The sequence below is a fragment of the Notolabrus celidotus genome, chromosome 18 (genome assembly GCF_009762535.1).
Source record: "Notolabrus celidotus isolate fNotCel1 chromosome 18, fNotCel1.pri, whole genome shotgun sequence".
Taxonomy (NCBI): domain Eukaryota; kingdom Metazoa; phylum Chordata; class Actinopteri; order Labriformes; family Labridae; genus Notolabrus; species Notolabrus celidotus.
Window position 1 is genome coordinate 5,477,345 of NC_048289.1, and position 14,346 is coordinate 5,491,690.

Below are 14,346 nucleotides of genomic sequence, written 5' to 3' on the forward strand. Positions count from 1 at the left end.
GCCCACTATTATTAGCTGTTGGTCGATATTTGAGGGAGCTAACTAATAGAAATAAAAACACTGAGTCAGGATATTGATATGTGAAAACATTCATAAATAAAGAACTTGATTCTGATTTGAGACAAGAGACAGCCTTCAATTTCTGAGTCTGTGTGAACAAAATGTAATGGATGAAAGTGAAAATCAGAGTCTGAGTTTGCTTCTGATTGAAATCTGTGTTGTCTGAATATCACCAGCTTTTCTCTAAAGTAGTTTTCTCTTCTTTCCCGTCCTCTTTCCATTTTTCTCCCTCTGTTCCTGTTATTATCTCTGGGTTAAACAAACAGAGCCATGAAACACCAGGATGGCATCGCTGCACACAGATAATGTGTGTATGAAGCTAAACCTCCTGCATTGATCCATGTACCTTTGGATGCCCGCTGCTGGAAAGGAACAGATCCTTTCTTTCCTAACACCTCCTTCCCACTTAGTTCAATTAGGTTTCTTCAAGGCAAAGGGAAAATTACAGTCTCAAAACAATTATCTTCAGCTCTCAAAACACAAATTATCTTAAAGCTGTAATAGTGTAATTTCATACTCGCCACATGCATTATTCATAGTTGTTCTTTTTCAATCAACCAGAGATCCAGCTGTAAGCAAACTCTGCTCTTTCCACACTGAAACATTCCCTTATTTGGTTTTTCTCATCCAAACTTTTTGCTTTGTCAGTTCATTACAATTATTATATGTCGGTGCGCCTGAATGTATTTCCACTGCGAGCCCACTTAAGAAGCTGTATAGGCAAATGCAAGCACACTCCCAGGGACAATACCTAAACACAGCTAATTGCACTAAAAACACACATAACGCATTTAAGCAGTATGAGAATACAATAGAGATTGCTAATGCGGTCATCTGTTTCACTGGATAGTGAAATTAGATCATAAAGCCACGAGGAAACGCTTGGTTGGTGCAGCTCTGTTTGCCTCTGTTGCATTTCTGAGGGAACAAAGTGTACTCTAAGTATCCTTTTTATGGCCCCACATGCTGATGTGACCGTGCTGCTGCTGCTGCTTCTGGTGTGTGTATGTGTTTGTGTGTGTGTGTGTGTGTGTGTGTGTGTGCAGTGGTGGATGCATGCATCTATATGCCTAATGATGAATGAGAGAGGCAGGCTTTAGCTCAGAGCTGCAGCTCAATTTAAAGACCTGCAGTTGTCTCTGGGTAGCGAGGTCATTTCAGATCCATGGACGGATGCAGATACAAACTTTTACAGATTACAGTCTTCTCTGGACACAAACTGTACAAAGCTCAAACCATTCAAACTTGCTTTAATCTGTTTAGGACCATAATACAAACTCTTTTTTTGGGGGGGGGGGCTTTTATTTAGAGAGTGGACAGTGGCTGGAGTAGGAAAGAAGAGAGAGCAAGGGATGGCATGCAGCAAAGGGCAGTGGTTTGGAATCAGACTGCCTGCTGCTTTGCATGGGCACATCTTTTAACCGCAAAGCCACAGACACCCTACAATCACCACTCTGCCTGCATGTTACTTTTTGGTGCAGTCACTTTAAAGGTGAAACTAGAAGTGCTGGACAGTAACAACGTACATTTACTTGAGTACTGTACTTAAGTACAGTATCTGAGTGTCTGAACTGTATTTTTTTTTGTTGTTTGTTTGAAAGACAAATATATTATTTTTGACTCCACTGCATTTCTGTGAGTGCTCTAGTTACTCACTATTGCTTTGATGTCAGCTGATGAGTTTTCTTTTCTGAAATCAGATTCCAAAGACCGTAAACTGTTGGTGTTCTTGTGTTTGGTTTGTCTCAGTGGTGTAGCCATACCTCGGTTGAGTGCAGATGAAACGTTCTTCAGATCAGTCGTTCATTTAGTCGTGGTGATGATGGCTATGACTGAGAAGGATGATGATTCTCTACCTGAGCACCACGGCCATATTTTAAACCCACGTGTGAGGTTTTGAAATAAAGAATGATTGTTTGTATTGTTGTAAATCTCTGATCTGTTTACCACACAAACTTCATCACAGCCTCCAAAACATCAGCATCTAACCTGAGAAAGCATGTGGAGGTCTTTAGCTAACACACTGCTTTGATTCCTTTGAGGAGCATTGTAAACTTGTCTGTGCTTGTAGTAACTTAGTTTATATTTCATGGTAGACTTTTTAGATATGAAGTCATGTTTTCTAGATAAACAGAACGGAGTAGAATTTTCCCAAAGCATTCTTGACTGACCTCGTGCTTTGTGAAAATATGTTTAGAGATATTTTAAAAAGTACCTTGAATACTTCAGTATTTCTAACAGAAAGTACTCCAGGACTTTAACTCAAGTCACAATCTGACTGAACAACTTTCACTTGTATTGGAGTAAAGTTTGACTAGGAGGATCTATACTTTCACTTAAGTCATAAAGACATGTACTTTGTCTACCACTGGAAATTATTGATGCAATTATTATCATTATATATATGCAGTGGTGTTTTTTCCACAGTAAGCATGGCTGAAGTTTCAGATAATTAGGTAAAGGACTGTACAGGTAATCCCTCAGGCTTCAGACTACACTCTGAGTAGAGTTTCAAAATGTGAATTCTTCCTGCTCTGTTTGGGTTTTTCAGTAATGAGCAAATTTCTCGATGGGGATAAAACTTTAAGACAATCCAAACTCAAGAGCAACACGTTGTATGTCTCCAAAGTAATGCCCACCCTAACTCTGCCATACAGTCTGTGTTCACACTTAGAGCCACACTTGGAGCCACCCTGTGGACCGAGCGAGCAGCTCTCATTACAGAGGAGAATTCACTGCCGCTACCTTTCTTCAGGCGGTGTGAGGTTTATATTCTGATGGAATAATGATGGCGGTGTTGATCATTTACTACAACGTACCCTGTTTTCTCCATCAGTGCCGGGATTTTCAACCACAGACCCTCCAGCTACGGCTGTCACTGCCTGACTGTGTTTATATCTTCCTCTTTTTGTCCCACAAAGGTTACATCATGTTCAGACAGGCAGTACTGTGTAACAAAGACTGTTCAAATCAGCTCCACAAAGAGAAGGTCTTCTTTCTCTCCAGCTCAAAATACTACCTTGTTGACTTAGCAGTCTTAGCATGTGCCCGATGTATTGAGGCCTTTGTCCTCATAAGACATGATGAGATAGACTTTATAAGCCGTATTTATTTTTTAACAGCAACTTGCAACCTTTTTAACTGTAATTGACTATGGTGATTTTCTTCATATGCATGCTTCCTCAACCTCTCTGAAAATGTTGGACCATGTGTGAGTGAACCATGATGCCTTGCAGTTTGTTTCTGGTTCAGGATTCCGCACACATCACTGTATCTTGTATGAAAAGGTAGGCTTTTCTTCCTCACACAACAGAATAATGGACCATTGGTATGTCTTTCTTTATAAGGCCATACTACAGGAGCTGCCCATTTATTTATGCTCTTTATTGACTGAAAGTTGTCAGTGGCTGTAATCCTCTGTCCCAAGGACAATTTTTTTTGTCATTCCTTGGACTCACTCTGTTTTTGGTTAAAGTGCTCCCTCATCTTGGTCTGAGCTTCAAGCTCACCTAAAACTAGATTGTTTAATTCGATTGGAGGATTTTAAAACTATAGGATAAAGGATCATCTGATCAGCTTGTGCAAATGTTTTAGAGCTTAACACTGCTAATTTATAAAGTAGTGTAATAGTTACCTGCTACCATATGTTTTGTCTTGTTCTCAATTTGAAACTTTTATATAATATAATATAATATATATGTATACATATATACAGTATATATACAGTATCTCACAAAAGTGAGTACACCCCTCACATTTCTTCTAAAGATGATGCACAAGAAAGACAAGCAGACTAAGGACATGGATTACTGGAACCATGTCTTGTGGTCTGATGAGACCAAGATACATTTATTTGGTTCAGATGGTGTCAAGCGTGTGTGGTGGCAACCAGGTGAGGAGTACAAAGACAAGTGTGTCTTGCCTACAGTCAAGCATGGTGGTGGGAGTGTCATGGTCTGGGTCTGCATGAGTGCTGCCAGCACTGGGGAGCTACAGTTCATTGAGGGAACCCTGAATGCCAACATGTACTGTGACATACTGAAGCAGAGCATGATCCCCTCCCTTCAGAAACTGGGCCACAGGGCAGTATTCCAACATGATAAAGACCCCAAACACACCTCCAAGATGGCCATTGCCTTGCTAAAGAAGGTGAAGGTGATGGAGTGACAAAGCATGTCTCCAGACCTAAACCCTCTTGAGCATTTGTGGGGCATCCTCAAACGGAAGGTGGAGGAGCATAAGGTCTCTAACATCCACCAGCTCTGTGATGTCGTCATGGAGGAGTGGAAGAGGATTCCAGTGGCAACCTGTGAAGCTCTGGTGAACTCCATGCCCAAGAGGGTTAACGCAGTGCTGGAAAATAATGGTGGCCACACAAAATATTGACACTTTGGGCCAAATTTGGACATTTTCACTTTGGGGTGTACTCACTTTTGTTGCCGGTGGCTGTGTGTTGAGTTATTTTGAGGGGACAGTAAATTTACACTTTTAAACAATCTGTACACTGACTACTTTACATTGTATCAAAGTGTCATTTCTTCAGTGTTGTCCCATGGAAATATATAATTAAATATTTGCAGAAATGTGAGGGGTGTAATCACTTTTGTGAGATACTGTATATATATATATATATATACATATATATTCTATACACTATGAACACTTGCTACTTGTGCATAGTTTAGTTACTGCTCAGGGAAAATTGCAGCAGGTTGCTAAAACACACACATTATGTACCATAATGATGTGCAGTTAATAAAGTGGTGAGTATAGTCCCAGAAGAGTTACTGCACAGCAATGATAAGAGATGTTTGGAGTATCATCACAGTGGTTGTTGGTTTGACTCCCTGTTGCTGCTTGTCATCCCCTGCTCTCTACCCCCCACATTTCCTGTCTCTTCAATAAAGGTCCTAAAAGTATATTAAAGAGTTACTGAGATATCACATTGATAAAAAGTTCATTTGTACCCTCCTATAGGACGATATGGGTATCAGGAGCTGTTATTTTTTGGCACTGGTCAGTGATTGGTCAATACCTAAGTACAGTTACGTTCATAAATAAACTTGTTATAATGTAACTTTGACATTTGTCTTGTTTTAAGTCATTCACATTCATGATTTTATTCTAATGTAGCTGAAATCTGCATCCCTTGGGGATAGTTAGGCTGTCAGCGCCACACGGTGTCGTTCCAGTGTTGTGGTCTTATGCTAGAGGAAGTTAAGCAGGCTGGAAGACGTCAGTAAAATGTGTGATGATGTAAATCTGACCAGTCGAGAAAGTACTCTGTGTTTCTCCAGCTCCAGCAGCTCTCACAGCCGTACCACACATTGCTTTAGAAACGAGAGTAAACTGGATCTCAAGAAGAAGAAACACAAAGACAACCCTCCAGACACAGGGCAGTGTTTCCTGTTACAGTGAGCCCAGCATGACTCAGTGTTTGCTCTCTCTCTCTGATCCGTGGATGTATTGATCTTTACAGTCTGTTCCTCAGTCATAACCATTTCTTTAAAGATACAACCTTCTCCCTCTGCAGACAGATCCTAAAGTATCTGCTTCTTTAAACGACTCTCTAAACTTCTTCGTGTTAGCTTTTTATTTCACTTTTCTGTCCTCAAGCTCGTTCTCTTTTTCTCTGTATCATTTTCAGTTTTTAACCATCCTCTGTTTTTAACTGCTTCAGTCATCTGCAGATTCTTATCGCTGCTTCTCCATGACTGCTCTCTCTCTCTCTCTCTCTCTCTCTCTCTCTCTCTCTCTCTCTCTCTCTCTCTCTCTCTCTCTCTCTCTCTTTCTCTCTCTCTCTCTTTCTCTCTCTCGCTCTCTCGTTCTCTCTCTATCTCTATCTCTCTATTTCTCCCTATGCATGAGTGCTATATCTCTCTCTCCTGGTAATGAATGGCTGCCCATTTATCTGAGTGTCAGCCGGAAGCCCTGAGGAGGTGTGTCTCTCCCAAATCAATATCTCATTAGTTTAAGAAGCCCTGCCTCTCTCCCTCTCTCTGAGTCCCTCTTCCTTCTTCCTCTCTCTCCATTCTTTTTCTTAACCTTTTCATCATTTATACATCCCGTCTTTCTTTCTGTCTCTTCACTCATCCCCCTATCATTTTCCCCTCCTATGGTGGTTCCCCTAACTTGCTCTGTTTTTCACGTGACCACATCCTCAAAGATGTAAGAGTTGGAAAGAAAAATCTTACATCCAGAATGTTTCCCAAGAGAATAGTGAGGTTTTCAATCTTTCATTTTCTAAATTCATCCTCTGGATAATGTAAGACATTTCACTTGCAGGTTGTTACAATGAGAGGACATGAGTATCATTTCAATTTCTACACTTGGAATTAAATTACGTTAGAAATACTAACAAAAGTTAAATCCTTTTACATTTCCTGAATTAGGTTTGCAGAACTTTAAACATCCAGATCAGTGAAAAACAGCTAGTGTTGCAAAACCTAAGAAATAAAAACTCACCAAAGAGAGGATGTTAAAGTACAAAGTGCCTGAGTTTGACTTTGAACAGAAGATTTCCATCTTTATTTCACATTTACAAAAATATTTTCACCGTGAAACATACAGTATTTCCATCATCCCTTCAATCGGGCACATCTTGCATTAAGATTAAACATGACTCATGACTACCCAAAACATGAAGCGACACTTCGTCCCCTCTGGTTGACTAATATCTAAAAACACTGTGAAACATCTTAATGTCCCCTTTTAGTTACAGTTATCTAAAAGATAACCTCCCATTCATCTTTATTTCCTGAATCTGTTTTTGTAGAGTGGCAACAACCTCTGTCTGACGCTTCGGCACAGCAGGGGTTCATGGGAGGTAACGGCACCACAATAAACCGAACCCATGACTTGTTCTTAAACCACCTCCCCTTACGTCCCAACCAGCAGCTATGAAGTCATCGCCATGCTAACAAACATCCCCCAAAAAATCCCTCCACCCACCAACCCCTAAACTTCCCCCGGGGCTGAGCACGCTCAGGGCAAACTGTGTTCTCTCTCTTTTTTGCCAACAGAGCTTTTTAAAAGAAATATTTTTTCAGAAGATTTTTTTTTTGTTTAATTTTGTATGGTTGTCTGGGGTCTCTCTTTCTCTCTCTCTCTCTTTCTCCCCATCTCTCTCTTTCTCTCTCTCCGTGCTCGGAGAGATCCAGTTGATCCGTCACTCTTACACTGACTAGTCGAGGTTGTTTTCTTGTACTTATATTTTTTTTTACTTTTCTGTAAGTTAAAGTAAAAAAACAAACAAAAAACACACAAAAAGGACTTTGTAAATAAAATCTTAACATTTTGCTCAAAAAAAAAAAAAAAAAAAAAGATTAAACATGACTGTAAGGTGTAAATTGCTCACCTGGCAGCAGCCGTGCAGCTTTGATGATGCAGGGCAGGAAGCAAACTATAACCCCCGATGTATACCGATAGCGCTGCGTCGTGTTACAGCTGTGCATGTTTGCTTCATCCAGCAGTGTGTGCCCTGCTTCACAGGACGCTTGTTTGAAGCACAGTGTAGCTCAGAACAGCCAGGATCAGCTGGGTCCAGTATAAAGAGAACAACAAACAGACAACAGGTTACAGAGCCTTTCTGTGGTTGTCATTTACCATTACTTTTGTGCTTCTATCATCACTGAGTATACTGCATCACTATAAAGTTTAGTTTCTGCAGGTTTAGATGAGTTTAATAGGAACTATTTTGTTGTCCTGTCACTTTCTGACACAGTTATCATCTTAAAGTCCTGTTGTAGTCGTTGATCTATAGGATCCTTTAAACAGTTGAGAGTCCGTATATGGTGTTATTTTGAAATTGAGCGGATGGTGCATGCAATCCTCGTGCCTGACTTCCTGTCCAGGTGGATCTTCTCTGTTCTGTGCAGATTGTTGTGTGCTGGGCACAGGAGCCGTTGAAAATAGACTCAACACATCTTTAATGGAGCGGCGTGGCGCGGGGGGCACGCTCCCGAGACCGAGCTGAGACGCGCGTGGTGCTCCGTGTGAACATGAGCATGGACTAGAGTGGGAATATATTGGCTATGCTGTAACGTGGCATGGCACATCCTGTATAAATTGGGGGTAAGGGTCAGTGTTTCATATGTAAAGTCAGTATGGAGACATGGGTAGGCCTGACAAGGTGCAGAGCTGCTTGTGTCAGCTCAAATTTAAGGGATGTTGAATGGAGTTGAAAAAAAGAACAGAGGCGAGGGGAAAGGAAATAGAGAGACTGAAGGATGGGGAAGAGAGGACTAGAGTCCAGGGATCTGAAGAAAAAAGAGGACAAGATTGAGGTTGCCACACAAACACAGACACATGGTTGACCCCGCTAGTGAACTACCCAGTGGTAATATCTCATGAGAAAGGCCCCACTTTCCTTTGCATTTCAATAACACAGTCTACTTTCACACGACAACACAAAAATGAGCAGTGGTTGGCAGAATAACTTCACAATGAGACACTGACAAAGAACACCATGCACCTGCATTTAGCTGTTCTTCAACAGATGAGAACAAACACAAGAAGACAGTGGTGAACAAAGGAAAAAGAAAGCATGAAATGAACGATTTTCTCAGTAAATGCTCCATGATGTCAGAAATTATTAGAAAGAAAATTGTACAAAAATATTCTAATGAGTGGCTTTGAGTTTAAAGTGAAACACGGCTGCCATCTTTGAAGACTCTAACTTGTCTTCAGCGTGGAAACGTTTAGTGACACTGTCAGTATGAGAGGAGCAGGTGAGGCAGCTGAAGTACAATTCATGTGCCATCTAAAAGCCCATTTCTTCTGGCTTCAGTGCCCGACACGGACATTCAAGTGGCACTTCCTGCTGAGACATCGGTTTATCCAATAATCCAGACAGCGCACAGATAAATATTACATCCCATAAGAGAGCGCAGTGCCTTTTACTTTCTATTTTCCTTTGTGCTGTTCTCATCATATCCCTCCATCCTTGCTGAGTTTTCTTCTGCTTCCATTTCCCTCCACCTCTTCTGTTTCTTTTCCTCTCCACTGTTTTCCCCCCATCCCTCTGCAGCGGTGCAGCCACCAGCCATAACTCTTTATGAATGATTACAGCTACTCATGGCAGGCTCGCCGAGTGCCGACATAAAGCACTCAAAAGGGCTTTGTTGGAAGCCACAATAAAGAATGTATTGATAGTCCTTCTGCTTTAGAGGTTTATCCAGTCCACTCCAGACTGTGAGGGTGTGAGAGAGTCACTTGTTTTCAGAAAATCTTTGGGTTTCCAAACAAACACTGATGGCCTCTGTATGGAGGAAATTACTGAAAAGAGAACGTGAAAACATCCTCGCTGGCATCAAGCACTGACATGCACACTTACAAATAAAGGGTGAAATGCAGAACAGATATTAATGAACTTAAGATAATGAACAGTATTTCATTTACACATAAATCTAATCAAAGTGAGTCCTTGAGTGTTCCTCTAGTAGAAAAAATAATGCTGGTTGAATATGATTATATTAGTTGAGGTAAGCAGAATCTAGACTTTGGTATGATGCTACATGAATCACATCAACTGCTAGCTCTTTTGATGACAACACGTAACACAACTAGGGGTGAGCCCGACTAAGGATTTGCTTAGTCGAATCTGATTCATCAGATTTTGCCCATAGTCGACGAATAGTCGAATGTTTGTTGTTTTTCCTTATTGACCCAAAGTCTGCATGATGGTGACCGCATGACAATATTACGCAAAACCATTTACAATTAAGAGACTCGTAGCTTAAAGTAAAAGGGACAACAGAATATTATAAGTATAAAACTTAGATTTTTTAAATCTATATTGCAAAAACAACGAGGTGATGAAGGAGAGAAAACTCAAATAAGGCCACCATCCGTTAAACATGGAACAACGCGCCGTTATAGAATAAGGAATCAGGAGATATTTAAACAGTGTTCACACAGAGGAGAGCAGCACTGCGGAGGGTAGTTTGTCCAACTTAAGGCTAAACATTTGTACAATGTTCAAAATCAAACCTGAACCAGCTAAAGGGTTTTTAAATCTCTTAACAGAACCTTTTAAACCAGTGTTTCATCACGTCTTTGTCCGCTTAAGTCTTTTCACATTGTACGTGAGGAAAACCATCGTGTGTACGGGCAGAAGTGCGCTCCTTGCTTTGTTGACTGTAAATCCTGTCTTTGAGAATATCCTCTCTTATGGCGTGGAGGTGGATGGGATGCTGTGGATTGTTTTTGAGGCTTCGGACAGCTTTGGGTATCCGTCCTCGTTCTTTTGGCCCCGTACAGTTTTTGTGTGGTCCGGTAATCCTTGATCTCACAGCCCTCTTCATGAAGCTGCTCCTCATCTTCATCACTATTTTTTAGGATCAACTGAAGTTTTATTTTCTGACATTTTGAGCTGCCATGAACGTAGAAAGATTTAAAGGCCAGCTGAGGTACGTCTGCTCCACAGCTCCCGCTAAATGGGAGAGTCCACCTTTAATTACCAGGGGAGATTTAATTACCACTTTAAGGAGATTTAACACTTCAAGAGCTGTTCTCAGAATTACCTTAAATAAGTCTATATCTATATAAAAATAGGCTAAATGAGACACTATTTTTACGGGAAACAGGAAAATAGTGTAAAATTAGACATTGAGCACCCCCATGGTTTGAATGGAATGATCCACGTTTCATATGCAAATATTCCACTATGAGATTGGCAGTCGACTAAGGCTCATGAGAACGAATCGTCGAATATTCGACTATTTGGGGTCCCCCCTAAACACAACCCTAAGAACCCAAAGATAGAATTATTGTTCTAATAACAAACCCACAAACACATTTCAAACACTGTAAATCAGGGGTGCCCAACCTTTCTCGAACCAAGATCTACTTTTTAAGTTGTCAGTGTGCCGAGGTCTACTACAGTTATATAAAACACACTGAGATTCTTGTCTGCAGTAGTAGCCTTCCTCAATATTCATTATACACAACAGAAACAGAAGTAAACCACATAAAGGTCAAATATGGAGAACTTTTAGAAGTTACAAAGGCAAAAATTCATATGTTTACCTTAGTTGGATCTCTGGCACTGGGAGGAGGCAGCTAACTTTTTGGCTCACACACTTTCTCGCCATGTAGAGCTGTTTTGGCTGGGAAGTCCATTTTGCAGCGTTTGTGCACCATCTTAAAATGCCGCTTCAAGTTCCCCTTCTTCGGCAAGGCCACGCTTGCTCTGCAGAAGAAGCAAATGGACTGTGAATTTGAGAAAACAAAAAAATACTCCTCCTCCCATACGGGGTGAAAATAATACATCTTTGCTGGTTTTCTCCCTGCCATTTTTGTGCTGTGAAAAGGACGCTGGCTAACTGAATAATGGACAGCTGTCACCTTCCAATCACATCCATGCTCCGCCAGGTTGACTCTGAGTCGCGAGGAAAGGTACCATAGTGCCGCCCTAGTGCAACAGGTAGCCAATAGCTAAACTATGATTGTGTTGAAGTACATTTTTCTGTGATGTGTTCAGGTGTATAAGGATATGTTTGGAACAAATGGGCGCTAATACACCGAATGATGCCGCATCTTGCGATCGATTGGTTGGGCACTACTGCTATGAATAACAGTAAAGGATTATAATTAGTTACGCAAATTGGAATGCAATTAGGAGGCACTCGCATACTAATGTTTCAAGGCAAGATATTTACACCCTATTACGCCTCGTCTGCAGTGTGTAACACCAAGCAGCAACCTCAGGTCTCAAAATAGTGTTATAAACTGCAATTCATTGAGTATCCACTTGGGGCTGGATGCAGATACACCGGAAACCACATACACACCCATTCAAAGAAGACGATCTTTACAGCAGAAATAAACATGTTTACAGACTGGTTCAAAAAACAGCTTGGCTCTACGTAGGTAATTTCTCTATCGACATACACTGTACGGGGGTGAATTTTTTTGAACGCGTCAGTTCAGAAGCTATTAGGATTATGAGTTTTGCCCAAAATAAGGACATGACTGACTTGATTGACAGGCGGGAACACTAACTGTTGGCTAGGAGGCTCAAACCCCGCCTCTTTACCTCACACTAAGTTTGGTTGAGTTCAGCATTTCCAATATGGCTCCAGCCGATGATTGGCTTCCAAACATCCCTGTACTAACACACCAACGTTCTTACCACATTGTCAACAGGCAGAGAGGGAATGTGATGGACTCTGGTTTGATATGACGTGAAGGACCAGGTTGACCCTGCCGTCTCCTCTGCTGTTTAGAATGAATCACTGTTATTATGACCAATCAGAACCCAAACACGTTCACTTGTTTCTTTATCGTCAATGTTAAAGTTTATAATCATTGTAAATGATTCGATGACACTTTGTATAAATGGGGGTTATTATTGCAGTATGGATTCACTTATATCACCGAGGATTATTGAAAACCACATCCACAATTCTGAAACACACACATGCACAAGCGCTAAAGTGGTTGTGTGTTAAAACGTTGAACTTTTATCATGATGCAGTGCACTATTGTTCTTTACATTCATACCAGCAAATCACATTAAGCTGGATCACAGTGAATGCAGACACACACACACTCACTCACACACACACACGCAAACAGAGATATCTCTACAGGAGCTGCAAACTTTGCTGTCCTGTGCAGAAACAGTAATGTAGGCTTCTCCTGGGAAACAGGACTTTATGTTTTATTTACAATGAGCAAGCAACACCATCCAGCCAAGGTGTGTGTGTGTGTGTGTGTGTGTGTGTGTGTGTGTGTGTGTGTGTGTGTGTGTGTGTGTGTGTGTGTGTGTGTGTGTGTGTACGTGTGTGTGTACGTGTGCATGTGCATGTGTGTGTGTGTGTGCGTGTGTGTGTGTGTGTCTTTCTTTCTTAGGAGTCAGTATTAACAACAGAAGTGATACTTCCATGTTATGCACCCACCCACACACTCACATGGCCAGTCCTCACAGTGGACAGTCACACACACACACACACACACACACACACACACAGACACACACAGATACATGGATGAAAATACACACATTTTTTTCCCCCTCTACATCCATGAAAGATAAAACAGAATAACAAGCTGGCTCTTTTTTTCTGTTAATGATTTCTTCATCTCTCTCTCTTCTTTTTTCAAACTCACACTTATAATACTCCACGTTCAGCTTGTTCATGCTAAACATCACAACAAACATTATCTCAAGACTCTTTTCAAACAGAGCAGGCCTAGACTGTACTCTATGTTCTATTATTAACAAAGACCCAACATCAAGACAGGATAAGATCCAGTCCCATCTTACAGACAGGACTCAGTCTGATCTCATCTTAATCCACCATGAGCAGAGCACTTTGCAGCATTTAGGAAGTTACAGTGGCAAGGACAAACTTCGTTTAACAGGCAGAAACCTCCAGCAGGACCAGACTCATGTTAGACACACATCTGCTGAGACCGTGTTGGAGAGAGGGATAGAGGGAGATGAAGAGAGAGAGAGATGATAGTGGAGAGATGGATAGTAGTAGCTGTAGCAGCTGGAGTCTGGCATGTCCACAGCAGCAGATATCCAGAGTCCTTGGCTTCTTTTTGCTGTTGTCCTGGTTCCCATGAGGAGGAGAGACAATGTCCAGGTTTAATCCAGGATCCCATGAACAGTACTGGATCAAACGTTTCCACAGGGTGTCCCTGTCGATGCATGAATAAAAGTGAGGTCAGGCTCTCTTCATGCTGACCCAGTGTCTGTAGATTCTTCATAGCCTTCTTGCATCAGGACCAGAAACTGTGCCATTAATCAGCTCTTTGCTTTCCTACAAACTAAACATCTTAACTTTTCATTCCTGACGTCTTGATCAACACATCCCAAAGGTTAAGGTTTACCAAGGCAACAACACTCAGGGTTAACACACACACATAAGTCAGTGAAGACAAAAGCTCAGAAATGGTTTCTCAAACTTAAATCGAGTCTGCATCCTCTTCATGTTTATGATATCTTTCTAGTTGACAGCCTGCACACAGTATTGATTTGCATGCTTGTCTTCCTGTAATGCCTGGATAACTTCTCAGCTTTCATCTGCTGATGTGAAAATTTGTACATATTTTGCTAGTGCTACAAAAAACAATCAAACTTGGTTGGAGGAAAAAGGATTTTCCAGCCTCACTCTGCCCCAGGGACTTCTTTGGCTGCAGAAGTTAATGCAGAAAAAACACACACCAGAGCTGACACAACGCTCAACTGAGAAGTACATTTCAGAAATCATAAACACCAGTTACTCTTGCAGCCTTTAGGCAGTCTGCATATATACCCATCTATTTTTATAAGTG

The 14,346-nt window shown here is 41.2% G+C and overlaps 1 protein-coding gene and 1 long non-coding RNA gene across 2 annotated transcripts in view; one reads left to right on the top strand and one right to left on the bottom strand.

Annotated features, from left to right (window-relative positions):
* Window positions 1-14,346, top strand: part of rbfox3a (RNA binding fox-1 homolog 3a) — a 626,830-nt gene that overhangs the window by 231,053 nt on the left and 381,431 nt on the right. The window lies entirely within an intron of this gene.
* Window positions 7,418-11,239, bottom strand: LOC117830605. The gene is made up of 2 exons (XR_004634804.1): window positions 11,089-11,239; window positions 7,418-7,596 (listed from the first exon to the last, which is right to left on the bottom strand). It is a non-coding gene; the product is annotated as an uncharacterized LOC117830605 (long non-coding RNA).